At 38.3% G+C, this 19,782-nt stretch overlaps 1 pseudogene; it reads right to left on the bottom strand.

Annotated features, from left to right (window-relative positions):
• Positions 1–16,771: 16,771 nt before the first annotated feature.
• On the bottom strand, positions 16,772–17,868 carry LOC149159655 (P-loop NTPase domain-containing protein LPA1 homolog 2 pseudogene; annotated as a pseudogene).
• Positions 17,869–19,782: the final 1,914 nt, after the last annotated feature.

Here is a 19,782-nt window from a genome sequence, read left to right as displayed (position 1 = left end):
AAGCTACTGAGCGCAAGGATCCCAATGAAAACCGTTTTACTATTACTGTTGTATTGAAAGGAACAATTGATAGTTTTGCTTGGTTAAGCATATACGAAGAAGAAACTATAGTGAGTTCCTCTCATGTAAGTTCTCTCCAAGTTAAAATGGATTAGAGAATACAAGAAAAGGAAATATGCACTCTCGTTCATAATCCAAAAGTGAAGTGGGAGACAAAGCCTAAGTATGCTTGTTTCACTGCTGCAGGAAGACACATTGGACAACCTACATCACTGAATAAACCTAGAATCACTATGACACCAAAGGCCTAAGTTCAACACACATAATGGTATGAAACATAAAATTCAATTCACGTTCCTAAGAATCCCATCATGCATTGATGTAATATTTATGGCAAGAGCATTTAAGGTACTCTTCGTCTTATCTTCTCAGTCACAAGCTTGTTGTGAATGAGGATGATGAAGAAGCTGAGAGACCTCTGTAATGAAATAGGAAAAGAGGTATGTGGTTATGATTGTAGCTTTGAAAGAATTAAATAGTGACAATCCAAAACTCAAGACTAGCAGTCATAGAAGCTAAGAAATTATGAAATGAGGTGACAATAGCTCTAGAATTTCTTTCAAGGAATATGTAAGTATGTTTAAAGTTAAAGAATTAATATCATACTTCTGTTTACTTAATATATATAATAAGTTGATTTTTTATGAGAAATAAAGTCTTATAAGCAAAAAAATCAAGGTGGTCTCCTCAAGAGCTGTAAATTCCAATCAGAAAGACCGCCTTAAAAGCCATTTGTAAAATACATGGTTAAATTCCAAAGTCATCTGTTGTAGGCCCGAAGCCTTTAATTTAAAATATATATACTTGGTCAAATTTGGATCAAACCCCCAAATCCAATACATAACCACTGCAACCAAGACATGGGACCAAGTCCCAAATTATAAATATATTATAATTTGAAATAACCAAGTGCGAGGATTTCTTCTATATAATAAAACCACCGGATTCAAGCCTTCATAATATAACTCAAGGAGTGGAGGAACTCCTTTTTAAAACCACCAAGTTCAAAATTGTATATTGAAACCAAACCCCCAAAGGGATATCGCCAAGTCCCAACCTATGTGGCGTTCCCTTATATATATATAACAAGTGGAGATTATAATATAAGAATCAAGGGGGAGGGGGGAATACCTTTACAAAACCACTAGTCCAAGACGTATACTATTATAATGCGGATGGTCCAATCTCAACCTAAACAACAACGCCTTTGAATGACCTTTTTTACCATGGGTGTGACCATAACCTCAAATCCCGAACCCTGACGATTTCTAAACCAAGCACTTGTGCATCCCTTTTAAATTTCCAGGATGAAAGTTTTAGGACAAGAATTCTTTACGTGAGTAGTCAAAACCATCTCTGCCTACTTCAATTGAACAACCTTTTTAAAATAATGTTTAGTGCTCGAGGGACAAAGGAGGGTGGCAATATAACCTCGTTCACAACCATAAGTTTCCCCTAGTGATTTAGTACTGAGTCACCCCAGTGATTTTAACCGAGTCACCCCTTTTTATTTCCATGGGAAAACCTTTGGGATGGAAATATTTTCCGTCTTCATCAACTACTGAGTTCGTCTCGATGCTTTGATCTTCTCCCTTTGCTTTGACCACCAGAACAAAATTTTTCACAATCAATTCCTTCACTTGCCGTCTCCTGTTGGCTATTTGTTTGTCTCGGGATGACAATTCTTGATGGAAGAAGTTATGTCTCTCTGATCTCCAACAATTAATGAACCTCTTTCACAGATTAAGATCTAAGTCTCAACCTTTATGATTTGTTCAAAGAGGAAAGACTCTGTTATGTAGGATTTAACACAGGGATAACCCATGGCCTCAATACGTATACAACACATCTGTGGCACCACTTTGATCGTATCTAATCATAAAAAAACACACACAATTAATAAGCAAATTAAAAATACACTAAGTAGGGGTCACATAAGGCATACATAAACATCTCTACAAGTTTTTACACACAAATCCTTCTCACTCTCTCTATTTTATTAAATTCAAACTTGAATAAATACAAGTGTGGGAATCCTTCCACATCCATGAATAGTGGATCAGATGGCCCAATTTTGGCTTAAAAAAAAACCTCTCAAATATCTTAATCCTAAGTTTACAAATTCTAATTATATAAGAGATTACATGGCTTTCAATAATACAATCATAATATTAATCCTAATTTGCATATAACAAAATCCATACTTTGAGGAACCAACTCCTCTCGTAAAAGTTTTGACCTTCTTGATCATTCAAGATTTACGAATTCTCCTGCATCATACTCCTAGGGAATAAATTTTTCATGATCATGAGTCTTTTGTTGCTGAAGTCCTCTTGGATCCCAAATCTTATGTTGTAACTTACCACTTACCATATTGTCACATTGTTGCTCTGTTTCTTGTAGCAATCCAACTTTCTTCTTTAATCATATACCCATAGCTGTAGTGATTGTTGTTGCTTATCCACTTGGAAGTCCTTGTCTTTAATCTTGATCCTCTTCAATTTTTCTTGTTGTTGATTGTTGCCTCTTTGAATTGGACACATTACTCTTTGAAAAAACATTTGAAACTTCCACCAAATGTTTCTTAAGGTTCCAAAATATTCAAAATTTTGCTTTATGCATCCTTTGTCAGTTGTTTTGTCCTGTGTTTCTATCATTATTATCTGTTGTCTCCCAAATGTTTCTTAATTTTATCAGGTACAACAATACACAACTCCTCAACTTGCTGACTTGTAAAGGTTACAATACATAATTCCTCTGTGTTTTCCATTTTCCATCTATTCATTGTTCCAAGTGAAATCTTCTTATCTTTGAAGACATTTATCTCCTTGCTTGGTATGAAAATATAAACCTAGTTCTTTATATACTACCCTATTGTTGTAGGAATTTGCTCTTGAACCCTTGAAACTTGCCAACAATTTAGGTTGTCTCCAATTGCAATTTCCCAAACAATTATTTGGTATTCACTTCCCCTTGAGATTGAAAACAAGTTTTGTTTACATTATGCAACTTTACATTTCTGGAAATCTTCCTCTGCTTTAACAACACCCTATGTAAGAATGATAAAAACTCTTATTCTTTCATTCTAAGCTTCACCTTCTTGGCTCAATAAGAGTGATTGATTACTTTTATATCCAATACATTTATGCTCATCTCCATCTGCACAAATAAACTTATCACCAGAAATATTTTGTTTTGCATTCTGCAAAATACATTTAACATTAGAAAATTTAAGATTTAAGACCATATTATACTTTTCATCCATTTCCTCCTTAATGATCTCCAAAATATTTCTTTGGTGTTTACTTTGCTGATATGCACATGACATAATAAGGTTTTCATGTTCTTTCATTGTTACAAGATCCATACTTGTATTGAGGCACTTTTGCATAAACCATCTTCAAGATTCTACAATCTAAATCACTTTCAAGCCAAATGACTTCATGTCTTCATTTCTGTCATATTTCTTTTGGTTGTCTTCAACCTTTATTCCTTTTACCTATGCTATCTCCATTCCGTCTCTTTGATGTTTGTCACTTGGTAAAACATTCTCCATCTCATCAGACCAAAATTTGTATTGGTTGTTCCACATAATTCCCTTATCATACTTCTTGTTACCTTGAAGCAATTTCTTCCATTCAACTATTAGCATGTGATGTGTGAGAGTTAGAAGAGTTCTCTCCCACTTCTCTTCAGAATATTAAAGATATCTAGTTGCCTGAAAACTCCATCATAAAAATCCTCTTGTGGTTTGACTTTCCTCCAAGAATTTCTCCATCTCTTATTTACTAAATCTTTATGCCGATTTAATGTTTCCTCAAACTTATTCAGTCTTGAATCTTTAGTATCCATCTTGTTATTTTGCAAAGAATTCTTTCTCAAAACCTTATTATTGTCTTAAAAAACAATCCCTTATTCACTTTTTGTCAGCATATATTCATATTTATTCAACAAAACAAAATATGCTACTGTAAATTCATCACTTCAATATCTTCAAGTTTAACTTTAGAATGTATTAACAATTCTTCCAGCAACTTTGGTTCATCATTGGATTTATGGAAACTGCCTTTGAGTGTTGTCTCTTGTCTTCAGTCTTTACATTCTCAGTTTCTAATATATCTCGTTCATCTTTCTGATCATTCTTGGAATATGTGCAATTCTCTGTCTCATCATTCACATGAGCTCCTCCTTCCTCTTCTGCAACTTCCTAGCTATGCTGGAAATCAACATTATTGTTCCATAGAACAACTTGTTGTTCTTCATAAATCTTGTCACTGCTACGATCCGTTTTTCATATTTCAAAATTGTCCTCACAAGTCACCCTTCTTCCTTTATAGGTTGTACGTGACAATGACGACTCCTCTTCTTCCATAATGGGTTCTTGGCTATCTTCTCGTCCTTGACTTTTTCTAGCCTCCTCTGAGCTCTCTGATATACCTTGATTTGATTTATTTTGATCAATTCCTTCTTCAATATCTTCACATTGATTCAATTCACTAATCTGAAAAACATGTGTTCTTTCCTCTCTACCAAATTTCCATTTGCTTCCAGTATTTAATATAATTCCTTAAAAAATAATCTAATATACATTCATTAAGAGAAGATATAACCAATTTATCATACCTCTGAAACTACAAACTTGTAGAGTTTCACCCTTAACTCCTTCAATGCTATCTTCAAAGTTGTCTTTATGAACCAATGTTGAATCTCCTTCTCTTGTGACAATTCTTTAAGAATGTCCATCTTCCAAGTCTACTAACCTTGGTTGTTCTTCATAAGCAAATTTATTCCTTTGTGGAACTTTTTATTCTTCCATAATCTCTGGTATTTTTTCAACTCCATAGTACTTGGCACCTGCAAATACACACTCACATAAATAATTATTAAACCATGATACCTTAAGTCTCTGAAGATGCCTCTACCATCCTTCCTTTGTACTGATTTGATCACATCGTCATCCCATCATCATAATCCTTTTATCCAAGGATTGGCCCTTTCTCTGGTTCACAAATGTGTTCCTTGTCTCGTACTTAGCTGCTATGAGTGCTTCCTTTGTCTCCGTTCTCTACATTTAATTTTTAGCAAATAATTCCTTGACATGCCACTTGACCCTTTTTCCTACATACATTCCTTGTCTTAATTCTTTTCTTATTTCCTTATGTAGTAGCTTTTTAATGGTGCTGATTTCTACCTTTATCTCAACCATCTCTTTGTCAAACTCTTCATCGTTCATTCTCTTCTTTTTGCTAACTATTTTTCCATCCGTTTCTTCTTGTTGTGGTTTCCTTCTAGATCTTTCCTTTGACTTTATTTAGTCATTTCCATCTTCTCTTCTGTCAGCTCCTCCATGCCCACTGTGAGCTACAACCGGGCTTCTCCTTGTAGTTGGTCTCTAACACTGCTACTTCATACCTCATCAAGTGTTCCTACTAAGCTTGATCTTTTGGTATCATTAGTTCTGTCTCCTAGAACCTCCTTCTTAACCACTTCTTTTCTCTTCTCTGGCTTCTGAACTTTTCTCACTCTCTTTTTCTCCCGAAACTTCTACTATTCATTTTTCTTTTAGTCTCCAACTGAAATCTACTTACAACATTCCTTATTGCAATTTTCTTCCACCACAATTATTTACTTTGAGAACTTTACTTTCTTTCTTTCTCCTCTATCACAATGTACTAGTTGCAACTTTATGCCACAATATATGCTACTAATTGCTTCAAAAAATTCCTTTAATTAGTTGAAAACAAAAAACTCATTACCTATCATCTAATGTTTTCGATTACTATTGCTGAAATCTTTCAATCCTTGCTCGTAAAAATTTATTTTTAAAAATTGGTCCTGTCTCTCAATCCTAGTTCAAAAACATCAACTTGTACTCCACTTCACTTGTTTCAATCTACACAACTCCTACTTGACTCTTTCTTTGTGATCCACGCCCTACAATACAGCTTACAACCCTATTCTTCAACATTCACACCATTATATATATAACTTTGCATGCCTTGGATTGAATTAATAATGGAGATTAAATTGGTAAATTACTGCTACAAATGTTTTCTTCAATCTCTATAAAATTCCATTGAGCAAGTTATCCTGCTCTAATACCACAAATGGTGTAGACATGAGGCTTTAATTATATATATCTATATATATATATATATATATAGTATACCCGATCAAATTTGGATCAGACCCCCAAATCCAATGTAAAACCACTACAGTCAAGACGTGGGACCAAGTCCCAAATTATAAATATATTATAATTTGAAATAACCAAGTGGGAGGGTTTCTTCTATGTAAAAAACCACCGGCTTCAAGCCGCCACAATATAACTCAAGGAGTGGAGGAATTCCTTTTTAAAACCATCAAGTTCAAAATTGTATATTAAAACCAAACCCCCAAAGGGATATCACCAAGTCCCAACCTATATGGCGTTCCCTTTATATATATATATATAACAGGTGGAGATTTGGTCTTTATGCAGGTCTAAAAAGATTCAAAAGGAAGAGAACAACATAAAATTTCTAGAAAAACGATACCACCATTTTATTATGAGGGGGAGATAGCATTTTATAAGTAATGACAAAACTCTCCTTATTAATTTTAATTACAAAATATATTGTATAAAAATAAAATGCTTTATTAGATAAATCAAACACATTGAGATATTTCCTTCTTTAATAGTTTTAGATGTAGATGTTGCTAAGGAAGGAGCATTCTTTTCTTAGTTACCCAATCAATTATATTGATCCAGGTGGATATTGGTGGCCACCTGCCTATTCTACCTAGACCTCCAGTCAGTTTCATCTATTTCCTTGTTTATTTAAGCATTTACTATTTTTAGCAAATTTTCACGTCCTGAACTTCTGGAGCAGTTTTGACCCCCTAAACAATGCTTTTTTGAGGTCTATAATAGGCCTATAGTCATAAGCAAGGGTACTCAGAGAGAAATTTCCAACAAGGTATTGTACACGCCAAATAGATATAATATGACCAAGTTACAACCCTAGGAAGTTGGCTACCCAACTAAACCTAATGGGGCCCACAAACTCTTCGCGTCGCATCTCTTGGGGTTGGGGTTTTGGTTGTTTAGGGTTTTCCCTTGTTGTTTAATAATAAATAGGCCCTTGAGCCTCATTGTAACATAGTTCAGAGGCATGTAGCCGCCACATCTCTTCTTAGAGATAAGCTACCATTGCCTGAGCTAGTTTATTTTCATTCTGTTTGTAAGGATATTTCAATATTCTGATATTAATGAAATGAAGTGTTATTTCTGCTGCATCTCTATATTTATGTTTATATCTGTAGTTTGTTACATTCTTGTTTAATTTCAGATTAGTGGTATCTGAGCGGTCTTCTCTTTCTATGTTTTTCTTTGCATGTTCCTAACAAGGTCAAGGTATAAGGAGTTAGGGATCGATCTGGTTAAACCTTTACAAGACCAGCCTCACAAACCCCGATGACCTCCTATAGCAAAAGAAAAGAAATATGAGGGGGTAGGAGATCCTATCAAAATATTGATCGAGAAGCCCTTGAGTCACATAGGAACACGATGATGGATAACTTTGCCTAGATCCTTCGACAGTTACCCACAGGTGACACATCTTCATCCAACAACCACTCTGGAGGTGCCACTCCTTTTAAGGTAGAACTTAACTTTGACATTCACATATTTGAAGGCCAGATAGATGAAAATGCCGTAGATAAATGGTCAAATTTGTTGGAAGGATATTTTTCAGTTCATGACTTTTCCAATTGGGAAAATATTACTTTTCACTTCTCAAAGCCGCCCCACACGTCAAGGACTCGTGGGAAACCTACAGCGAACAAAAGGATGAGAGGGAATCCTCATTTTTTTTAGCCTCACCCACTTGGGATTCTTTCCGAGATGCCATCAAGGAACAATATTACCCTATCGGGAGCTATGAAGATAAATGCATAAAGTGGACCACGCTATGACAGGGAAGGAACCAAGATGTCCTAGAGTTCACAAATGTTTTCCATACCCTTCGTACAAAGTTGGGTATCAAGGATTCTAAGCGGAATTTGGTACTCAAGTACCCCGACTACCTGCACAAGTACATCCAGGACGAGATGGAGTTCCTGGACATCTCCTTGCTCGGCACAACATACTGATACACTGTTAAGATTGAGCAGAAGTTAAAAAAAAAGAAGCGAGACTTTGGATCTATGAATCTGAAGCAAGGAAAAAGAATCCCCAAGCCACAGAGAAATGGCCAAAGCCAAGGCGGGGCGACCTAGGACAACCTACCGAAGCCGCAAGAAAAGAACAACACCCCGAAGACAAAGAAGGACACAAGAAAATGGTGTGAGTTCCATAAGAGCTCCACTTACAAGAAAAGTGAGTGTCGGGCCACGCAGTCACTGGTGGCCCAACTGAAGGCTTCCAAATCAGACACATGTTTCGTATCTGAGTCAAAACCTGACAAGGGGAATGGCAAAGGGAAGAAGATCATTGACGCGGAGCCCAATGCTACCATGGCCACCACCAAGATCTAGAAGAATGAGTTTGAATATCCAGAGGAGGGGGAACACCTCTTCCACTCACAAATGTGGGTGAAGGGTTCTCCACTATAGTTCATTGTTGACAACGGGAGCCAAAAGAACCTCATTTCAGTAGAGGTCATGAAGCAGTTGGGCTTACCAATAACAACACATCCACAACCGTACACCATTAGGTGGCTTCATCAAAGACGAGATCTTCGTGTCAACAAGTAGTGACACCTTCTCTATAGAATCAAGCCCTTCACAAGTGAGGTACTGTGTGATGTTGCTCCTCTTGAAGTTTGTAATGTATTATTAGGACAACCATACTTGTGGAAGCATCATGCTATATATGAGTCTAGACGTCGTTCTGTGATTATTAATTTTGGTAATAAGTTGTAAAGGATACCAGAGGTAGCCTCGCTTACCACCATCTCTTTGATAACTGCAAAGAAATGTAGTAAGATCATTTCCCAAACCAAGAAATTTTTTTCCTTATGATTTGCCCTAAGGCCAAGAAGAAGGTTGTGGCCACGGCTTCGAGATAGGGCTCCTCCGCATACCAGCAGCAGATGGACAAGGCCGTGGAGGAGTACAGGGACATTTTCACCTCACCTACAGGGGTACCTTTTCATTGTCAGGTCAAGCACTCCATCAATTTGACCTCGGGCACGTCGCTACACAATGGACCAATCTATCGATGCTTAGTTCTGGAGAATGATGAGATCAAGAGGTAGATCCAGGAGCTATTGCAGAAATGGCACATCAAGCCAAGCTCATCACCCTACATGAGCCTTATTGTATTGGTACAAAAGAAGGACGGGACCTAGAGACCCTGTATTGACTATCAGGTGATGAACAAGATCACTGTTTATAATAGGTACCCAATCCCACAAATTGACGACCTTTTGGACTAGCTCAAGGGGGGCCAAATATTTCAGTAAGATTGACTTGAAGTTTGATTATCACCACATGCCTATCAACCCTCCGATTTGTGGAAGACTACCTTTAAATACAAGGAGGGCCTTTTCGAATGGTTGGTCATGCCTTTCGGGTTGACGAATGCCCCACAACCTTCATGAGGATGATGGATGACATCTTACGACCCTTCACCAATACATTCATGGTAGTGTACTTAGATGGCATTTTGAGCTTTAGCCAGAGTTTGGAAGAGCACCTCCACCATATTCGATAGGTCCCTCAAACACTGCGACAACACAAGCTTTGTGCCAATTTGGAGAAATGTGCTTTTGGAATTGTTAGAGCCTAGATTTTGTAGGAATTTACAGGGTAAGTTCCTCAGACAGAACACCAAAGGACACCGCTCACAACCAGATCGCAGATCAATACACCAGTATTTTTGACGTGGTTAAAACCCTCAAAGAGGGAAACAGTCCACGGCCTGAGCCAACGCGGCCACTTCAGGAAATTTATTAATAAAAGAATGAAAATTTACATATGCTTCTCTCATGCATGGATTACCCTACAAATGACCCTCCATGCACTTTAAATAGAAATCATGGACCAATCGGGTGTCAAGCCACGGATCGTCGGTAATACCGAGGAGAGAATGAACCGTCAGATCACTACATATCATGACCGTCGGATTGTAAGTTACAAAATGTACAAGGTAAAGAAACACACTTTACCTAACTCTATACCTAACTCTATACTAGACCAAGTTGTACTTAACTATTTCCTATGTGTCGGAATATCCTAACATCCCCCCTTAAGAACAACTTGGGATAGGATTGAAGGATTTACAAATATGACAAAATAGGAGAAGGAAGGAGGCACTAGAGCCTATCCCCCCTTAGTGACAACTTCCTGAACTCCAACCATAAATCGAAGTTTAGTGAACTTTGCCTCTGTGAGAGCCTTTGTGAAGATGCCTGCAACTTGATCATCTGTTGAACAATATTGCACTTCAAGAACATGGTCGTGAATGAGCTTTCTGATGAAGTGCATGTGCAATTCAATGTGTTTGCTGCGCTGATGTTGGACTGGATCTTTGCATATTTGAATGGCACTTTGATTATCACACCAAAGTGTAGTCAGATGCTGCTGCTGAAAGCCAAACTCTGACAGGATCTGACGAAGCCACAAGGCTTCCTTACTAGCTTCTACGGCACCATGATACTCTGCTTCTGCTGATGAAAGAGAAATGGCAGCTTGTTTCTTGCAAGCCCATGTAATAGGTCCTGAACCAAGAGTGAACACATAACCGGCAGTAGACTTCCGATCATCAGGGTCACCAGCCCAATCAGAATCAGTGAAACCAACCAATAGAGGAGCTGCTTCGGCACTGTAATGAATCCCAAACTAAAATGTACCTTGAACATAACGAAGTATTCTTTTAGCTGCTTTCCAATGACTTTCACGTGGGTTTTGCATAAACCGAGCAACAATGCCAACAACAAAGGAAAGGTCAAGACGAGTATGGGTTAGATACAAAAGTTTTCCTACAAGTTGACGGTATAAGGTAGCATCAACTTCAGGGGAAGTACAAGTGACTGAAAGTTTGACTCCAGACTGAAAGGGAGAAGGGGCTGGCTTACAGTCTTCCATGTGAAAGTGGCGTAGAATATCACAGGCATACTTGGACTGAGAAAGGGAAATACCTTCCTTGGATTGCAAGACTTGAAGACCGAGAAAATAATGTAAGTGTCCTAAGTCTGTCATTTCAAACTTCCTTTTAAGGCTAGACTTCACATGGTTTATAAGGTTGGGATCACTACCGGTAAGGATAAGATCATCAACATAAAGAACAAGAATGATAAGAGACTTGCCCACTTGCTTGGTGTAGACAGTATTGTCAGAATGACACCTAGAAAAGCCAGATTCTAAAAGAAAGCTATTCATTTTGGCATACCAAGCTCGAGGAGCTTGCTTGAGACCATAAAGGGATTTCTTAAGCCGACATACAAGGCTGGAGTCTGTTTTTATAAAGCCAATGGGTTGTTCCATGTAGATTTCTTCATGCAAGTCCCCATGCAAGAAGGCAGATTTAACATCCATCTGATGGACTTCCCATTTGAACGAGGCAGCAAGGGAAAGAACAAGGCAGATAGAGTTCATTTTGGCAACAGGGGAGAAGGTTTCAATGTAGTCAATGCCTTCAACCTGTGAAAAACCTTTAGCAACAAGACGAGCTTTATGTTTATCAACTTTCCCATCTGGTCCATACTTGGTTTTGTAAACCCATTTGCATCTAACAAGTTTTCATCCCTTTGGTAGAGGAACAAGATCCCATGTATCATTTGCCAACAATGAATGATATTCTTCATTCATAGCTGCTTCCAAATCTGGATGGCCTGAAGCTTCTGCAAAGGTGTCAGGATCATAATTTACTGGAGCTTGAGCCAGTAAAGAAGAGGCTCTCTCGAACTGAGAACGTGTACGTCGCTGATCTGTAGGATCACCGGCAAGATCACCTGCTGCATCCCGAGTAGCACGGACCCATTTTGGAAACTGAGGAGCTGAAGGAGGATCCTGAGAAGGTGGGGGAGGATTTTCATCCTCACCATCATCATCTGAAGAAGAAATGTTTTCAAAAGTAGAAGAGATAGGGAGAGGTGGCACATCTGCCGGACTAGGCTCGCAGGCCGATATATTTTCATCAAATTTTACATCTCTTCTAATGATAACATTTTTGGACTTAAATGGAATAAGTCTATAGCCTTTGACATCTTCAGAATATCCAACAAAAGTACATTTTTCACTCTTACGTTCTAAAGCTTTATGCTTTTCATCTGGAATATGGGCCCACGCTTCACTTCCAAAAACACAAAAGTGACTAACATCTGGTTTGATTGAGCTCCATGCTTCTTCTGGAGTGATATTCTTTAAAGCCTTAGTAGGAGTGCGATTTATTATGTAATTTTCACAGTTAATTGCTTCTGCCCAAAAACTAAGACCAAGTCCTTTAGATTGTAGCATACAATTAGCCATTTCCTTTAAGGTGCGATTCTTCCTTTCAACTACACCATTTTGTTGTGGAGTATATGGAGCAGTATGTTGCATTTGAATTCCATTCTCAGTGCAAAAGTTGATGAATGTGTTTTTAACATATTCTCCGCCATTATCAGATCTTAGCTTAAGAATTTGATGTCCAGATCGTTTTTCAACAAAGGCTTTGAAGGCCAAAAATGTGTTAAATACTTCACTCTTGAGTTTTAAGAAGTATACCCAAGTGCGTCTGGAGAAATCATCAATGAAAGTTAAGAAATACTTGCAGCCAGAGAATGAAACAACAGGAAGTGGACCACATAAATCACTATGAACAAGCTGTAAAGGGGCTGAGGCGTGCCAAGAGGCACGTTTTTCAAAACTATCCCGATGATGTTTTCCGAGTACACATCCGAAACAAACACCATCTCTGCAAGATACCATAGGAAGACATGTCACCATATTTTCTTTACATAGATGCTGAAGGGAGCGATAGTTTAAGTGACCAAATCGCTCATGCCAAAGTTTTCTCACTTCATCGTTATGAGCAACAAATACTGAGGGAAGATTTGATGACCCAAAGTTGTGAAACTTATACAACCTTGTAGAATCATCAGCAATGCCAGTAGCCAAAATCTTTTTAGGATCTCTTAAGTCCTTGATTACAACATCATGAGGTGAAAATTCAACGATTTTACCTTCACCTGAATGAGTTATCTGATATACAGATAGAAGGTTGCAGGATAAGGTTGGAACACATAATACATCATTAAACTGACCATTGTCTAGATGAACAGTTCCAGTCCCTACAAAACTAAGAGATCTATCATCACCAACATATATATTTTTGGTGTTACAATCATTTAAAGAAGAAAACATGGCTTTGTTTTTGGCCATGTGATAAGAAGCTCCAGAATCAATGAGCCACTCATGAGAATGAGAAGAAGAAGATACATTTAATGCATAACCAAACCGAGATGATTGACAACCACATGCAAAAAGTGCCATTCCTGAAGATGAAGTTGAAGGTGAAGAATGCTCCAAATGGATGTTATGTTTGTTCATCGCTGCTTCCAAGGCTTCCATCTTCTTAAAGCATTTGGATTCTAAGTGGCCATCTCGATTACAAAATTTGCAATGTCTATCAGTCTTTTTCCATTTGTTTTTATTTGTCTTATCATTTTTTTGAAATGATTTTGCATTTTGAGGCTGAGATTGCTTAGGACCCTTGTTTGGTTTAGGACCATTCTTTTTAGGATATGACTTCTTAAGATTCTTTGAATTTGGTTGCTGCTGGGTGGATAACGCTTTCTTGGAAGAGTTTCCAAGATTAAGAAGACCAAGGTGTAAGAGTTTTTCTTGTTCTCTTATTAAAGAATCACAAAAAGAGTCAAAGGAAGGGGACTTGTAGTCTATTCCTTGAGAAATGAAGGCTTCTCTTGTAGAATGGAAGGTGGAAACAAACACAGAGTAGGCTGGTCCCAACTTAGTAAGAATGGAATAGATAAGGTTACTATCTTCTTTCTTAACTTTAACACCTTCCAAGAGATATCTAAGAGTCTTGAACTTGGACAAGAAATCTTCAATGCAAGAAAAATTATTAGGGTCCAATGTAAGCAACTCATTTTCAAGTTGATGGGCTCTAAGTTCATTTTTAATCCCAAAAAATTTATTGATTTGTTTCATTGCTTCATTAGGAGTATCAAGTTCTGCAATATGGAATCTAAGATTTGGAGAAATAGACATCCCTATCAATCCACGTGCTTGATCTTGCCTATTTTTCCATTTAGCAGCCTTATCTTCATCCTTCGGTTTCTTTTCTTGGCCTGAGGCTATTCTGTAGAGACCTTTACTTCTAAGTAAATCCTCAATGTAGGCCAACCATTGGAAGTAGTTGGTGTTGTCAAGGGTAACTTGGTATTGACTTTCCATTTCAATGGAATCTGAAGCTAAAGATTCTGAAACTAAGTGTTCCAATGGATAGATCTCGAAAAATTAGGTTGGTTTAAAAAAAACGGCTCTGAAAACGGCTTCTGGATGAAGAAGTTATGGCTTTTTAAAAAAAAGTTGATGAAGTTGCCGACGAAGTGCGGGAATGTGCAGAAATGAAAAAGTCCACCCCCACAAAATGGAGACTTGAACCCAAGAGCTCTACTCTCTTAAAATAGCTTTGAACCAATTGAGCTATACAAAAAATTTGAGAGAGAGAGAGAGAGAGAGAGAGAGAGGGGGGGGGGGGGGTGCTTTGGGTTGCGTGCTTGCTTTGAGAAAGCTCTTTTTCCCTACAAAACAAAAAACACAAAACCCAACACGGACATGCAAAGAAAACGAACCTTCCTGCTCGAAGTTAGCTTTAGCCGAAAAACTAAATATTTTCAAAAATGAACCTTGCGGCTCAAAGTTAGCTTTGGCTAGAAACTAAATATTTTTCTCAATGTTTCTGATTTTCCGAGATCACACTAAGGCGCAGGGAAAAGAGCATACGCATGAGAAAAATCCTTCCTTTCTATTTCTGATTTGCCCAGATCGCACAGAGTCGCAGGGCAAAGAGCATACACAGAAATGAAAGGTATAGATCCGGTAATAAAAAAAAGGCTAAATAAACCGAAACCGAAATAAACAGAGAGAAAATAACTGTAAACTGCAAATAAACACTGTTTACCTCTAGATCTTAAAAATGACACAGCTAGGGCTACCGGAAACCTTTTCGCCTAAAACGAAAGGGGTTCCTCACTGGAACAGATGCTCCCAACACAACAGAGCAGTCATCTCGACCCGAAAGCAGTCAGAAACAGTAAATCTAGGAAACGGCAGTCGGATGTAGTTCTACCGGCTTCAGATTTGGATCACCAATGGATGCGACCCTCAAATAGCTCCGATACCATGTAGGAATTTACAGGGTAAGTTCCTCAGACAGAACACCAAAGGACACCGCTCACAACCAGATCGCAGATCAATACACCAGTATTTTTGACGTGGTTAAAACCCTCAAAGAGGGAAACAGTCCATGGCCTGAGCCAATGCGACCACTTCAGGAAATTTATTAATAAAAGAATGAAAATTTACATTTGCTTCTCTCATGCACGGATTACCCTACAAATGACCCTCCATGCACTTTAAATAGAAATCATGGACCAATCGGGTGTCAAGCCACGGATCAAGTGTCGGTAATACCGAGGAGAGAATGAACCGTTGGATCACTACATATCGTGACCATCAGATTGTAAGTTACAAAATGTACAAGGTAAAGAAACACACTTTACCTAACTCTATACCTAACTCTATACTAGACCAAGTTGTACTTAACTATTTCCTATGTGTCGGAATATCCTAACAGATTTGCCTCAGGCTGAAAAGGCAAGCTTCTAGGTCCAACATCAAACCACGCTTAGCCTCGTAGCTAGCCCTACGAGGACAGGAGAGGGCTCTCTCCGGGTCAATCTTAGCGAAAAGTGTTTCAATGGGGCTTGAGATGACTTAAAATGGGAAACTGACTTTAGGCTAGTAAATAAATATGAAAGAGATAGTTTATTGAATGACTAAATTTTCTTGGCTATATGGGACAAGGGACAGCATGAGCTGGGAAATTGAATCAAAGACGCAGAGTATTTTGTGAGGCAAGATAGGCAGGAGGTTTAGCAATAAAATTGAAGTAATATGGAGTGGAAAGACCGTTGAGAGGTTGAAAAGGGCATAACCAATGAATCCTTTTCAAACAGAAGAAGACACACAGAGGATGAATGCTTTTCCAAGGCAGAGCAATAAACTGGATTCTACCTTTCTTAAAAACATTCAACTGGAAATGATTATGAATGAATTGTAAAACATAACAGGATACACATGAAACAAATAGAAGAACATATGCTAAACTCATACCACATGAATCTCATGAATCAGAGCTGCATCATTTTATTAATTTCCTGGCCAAACTGTACAATGAAGTGCTGAGTTTTCTTTCACACCTTTCCCAGAAACTCCATCCCTCTACAAATGATTTTCAATACAATAAATAAACTCAGAGGTGGGAAAACAAATCGATGAAGATAGGGAGTTGTTTAATCATCATTAACAAACTGAAGCTGAAGAGCCAACCATTTGTTTTGAAAGAGAGCAACGTTCAATTGATGACCAATGAGTAGGCAGAACCTGTAGTGCAGACCCTTTGAATCATAACTGAAGTCAAAAATAGGTAATCGAATCCTATTTCTTTGCCATGGTAGATATCTACGTTTTAAATTTAGGCGTTTCGGTCTTTGACTGTTCACCTTCCTTTTTCCGTTTGAAACCAATTTTTATAATTAGCATCCTTTGCAACAGATCCATCAGTATTAACAAGTGCCATGAGACGCCGAAAAGAACCTTGTCTCTGAATAAGCTTAAGCATACCCTTTGAGCTAATTGAATTTGCAGCACAGACATCGTGATACTCTTCATCTACTACCTTTACTGTATTTGTCACCGGATCATAGAGGTGTTCACCTGTATCTCTTCTGCGTAAACAACTAAATATTGTAGCATGTATAGAGGCAACACTTTTATCCACATTAGTATTATTGACCTTTGGAACTCTATGTTTGCCAGCTCGTTTACACAGGTAATCTTGAATCGCCCGGATATTACGAATGTACTTAACATACTTGTTCTTTGCAGGATCTAAGGTCATATACTTCGCAACGACTTGCAAAGCGCTCTAAATGCTTCGCTTCATTTGCAATGTATAATTGATGGATGTCTTTTCATGAGCCCCATCACAAAGTTCAGACTCAAATGCACACCTTCAACCACAACAGATTCCTTCCTTTCTTCCCACGCACTGATCAATCTGTCAAGACTTTCAATCACCATCTCACTTTGTGCCTTGTACCCCTCAACAACCATAGTTTTGCGTCCAACTATATCTGGAACAATATTAGCATAAAATCCTTCCTTCTCAAGATTGTCCGATTTGAATTGATCATCTCCCAGAGTCTCATCTGGCAAATGATACTCAGTTTGACCAGCTGTCTTTGAAGATACCCCAGGCTGTCTGCTGATGGACTGTCCATTTGGAGGCCGCTCTGCACATTTTTTAGCTTTCTTTTTAGCTTTTGCTTCAGCCACAACAACCGGATCTAAACACTCACCAGCATGATATGTTGAGGCCCATGATAAAGGGTTTTCCTTTTCATCCACAAAACTCCTCATCATGTGGCGTATTGAGTCAGTAGAAACAACAGTTGTAATGCCAAGTCTGCTAGCTAATAACGAAGATAATGTCGACTTGCCACATCCACTAGTTCAACAAAACAAGATAGTCACTGATTCCTTATGCTCACGTATCATCAAAATCTCTAAAAGTAACAGCTTTAGATGCATCATGGTTGTCAAAGACAGCAACAAAACATTAGTATATTTCCCAGGTTCACTACAAAGACGAGAATCAAATAAGTGGACTGCTGTGTTTGATTTTTATTGAAGCTGTAATGAATTTTTGCCTTGGAGGCTCTGTGTGCTATGCAAGCCCAGTGTGCTGCACCTTGTGGATGCGCCGCGACAGTGTATTTTTACACTGTGAAAATTGGCCCAATGCACCGCGCGGCCTATGTGCACCGCACCTTCCTCCAATGCGCCGCGCGCAGTCTTGGCTTGAAAATGTACAAGTTTTTCCCTTCCACAGCTTGAGTTGGTGTTCACATGAGCTCTTGAATGCAAATGACATTGATACACATAGAAATATCTTCATAATGACATGGCTTTGATTTTTGTAATGTTTGGCATCGACACTTTTTCACATTTTAATACAACTCTGTTTTTCAAATTTCCTTTTTGATTTTGGCTTAAAATGATGGCTTTTCTCGGTTTATTTTTGCAGGAGATGGTGGCATCGGATTTCAGCAAAAAATGACCAAAGGCTGCATTTGAAGTACTCCATGGTGGAAAACTTTAAAATACATATTTATTACAAAGATAAAATGGACAATTTTTCTTCAAAACAGAGTTTTGAAGAAGAATCATGGTCAAGCATATTGACGATGAAATTTTCCATGAACACTTATTGTGAGTCTCCCTCATGTGCCTGCTGGAATTAGTAGTCATTTTGAGGACTAAATCAACTAAACTGTAAACCTAAAAAGACCTAAAAACCTTAAATAACTCTTTGCTGACCAAGAGATTAGAACAAGACTGTAAATGACTTAAAATTGATTTAATGAACTTCGAAGAATAGACCTGAGCCAACAGGTACAAAGCATGAGGGGTAATGACTGACAAGACCCTTCCGTCAGATTATGGCATGCCCCTAGCGGAATGCAAATGAATGAGCAGAATGAGACACCTAAAAATGAAATGCAATAAGAGAAATGATCTCTAACGGAGGGATGACAAGACCAACTCTAACAGGAATGACCTAGGATCAATATCTGGGGTACATCATTAATGAGCAGGGTGTGCGTGTGGACCCAGCCAAGATATAAGTCATTCAAGATTGGCCAGCCCCAACCACTCTAACAGAACTTCACAGCTTTCTGGGTCTTGCCAATTTCTACCGCAGGTTTGTGTTGGGGTTCTCTCATATCACTTGGCTGTTAAGTCAAGTCACCAAGGGTGGAGCGAAATAAATTTTTTTTTGGTCTGAAACCCAACGGAAGGCATTTTTTGAGTTGAAGCATCACCTCTGATTTGCACCAGTGCTCACATTACCAGATCTGCAACAACCATTTGAGATTGAGACAGATTCCTCTAACTATGCTATTGGTACAGTTCTTACTCAGCAGGGGCTTCCAGTGGCTTACCATAGTGAGACACTTTCATACACAGTCTGAAAGTATCCCACTTACAACAAATAAATGTATTCCATTGTGCAGACCTGTCGTTAATGGAAGAAATACATTATAGGGAAGGAAACAATCATCCACATAGACCACTGACCCCTACAGTTCATACAGACACAACATAAATTGTAGAACGATTGCCATCAATGGTCCACATACCTGCAAAAATTCCATTTGAACATTAAGTACAAGAAGGGAAGCACCAATAATGTTGTAGGCTTCCTTAACTGACCACCAATCATGGCGCTAATTATTGTGCTCGACTCCTGTGGGAACGTTACTTCGAGGTGGCCGCATCTTTACAATAGCGATCCAAAATTCGACAACACATACCAAACACTCCTGGAAGGTAAGAAAGTTCTAAATTTTCACCTCTAGGATGAAATGTTATTCCACCTATGACACATCTGTGTTCCTTCAAGCGAGCGTGCCAAGATGATTTGGGAGGCGCACTACAGTCGAG

Source organism: Pinus tabuliformis, chromosome 5_2 (genome assembly GCF_031772625.1).
Source record: "Pinus tabuliformis cultivar Carrire ecotype Pingquan chromosome 5_2, CPIR1, whole genome shotgun sequence".
NCBI lineage: Eukaryota > Viridiplantae > Streptophyta > Pinopsida > Pinales > Pinaceae > Pinus > Pinus tabuliformis.
The sequence above is the reverse complement of the archived record's forward strand: the minus strand, read 5'-3'. Positions and strand labels throughout refer to the sequence as shown.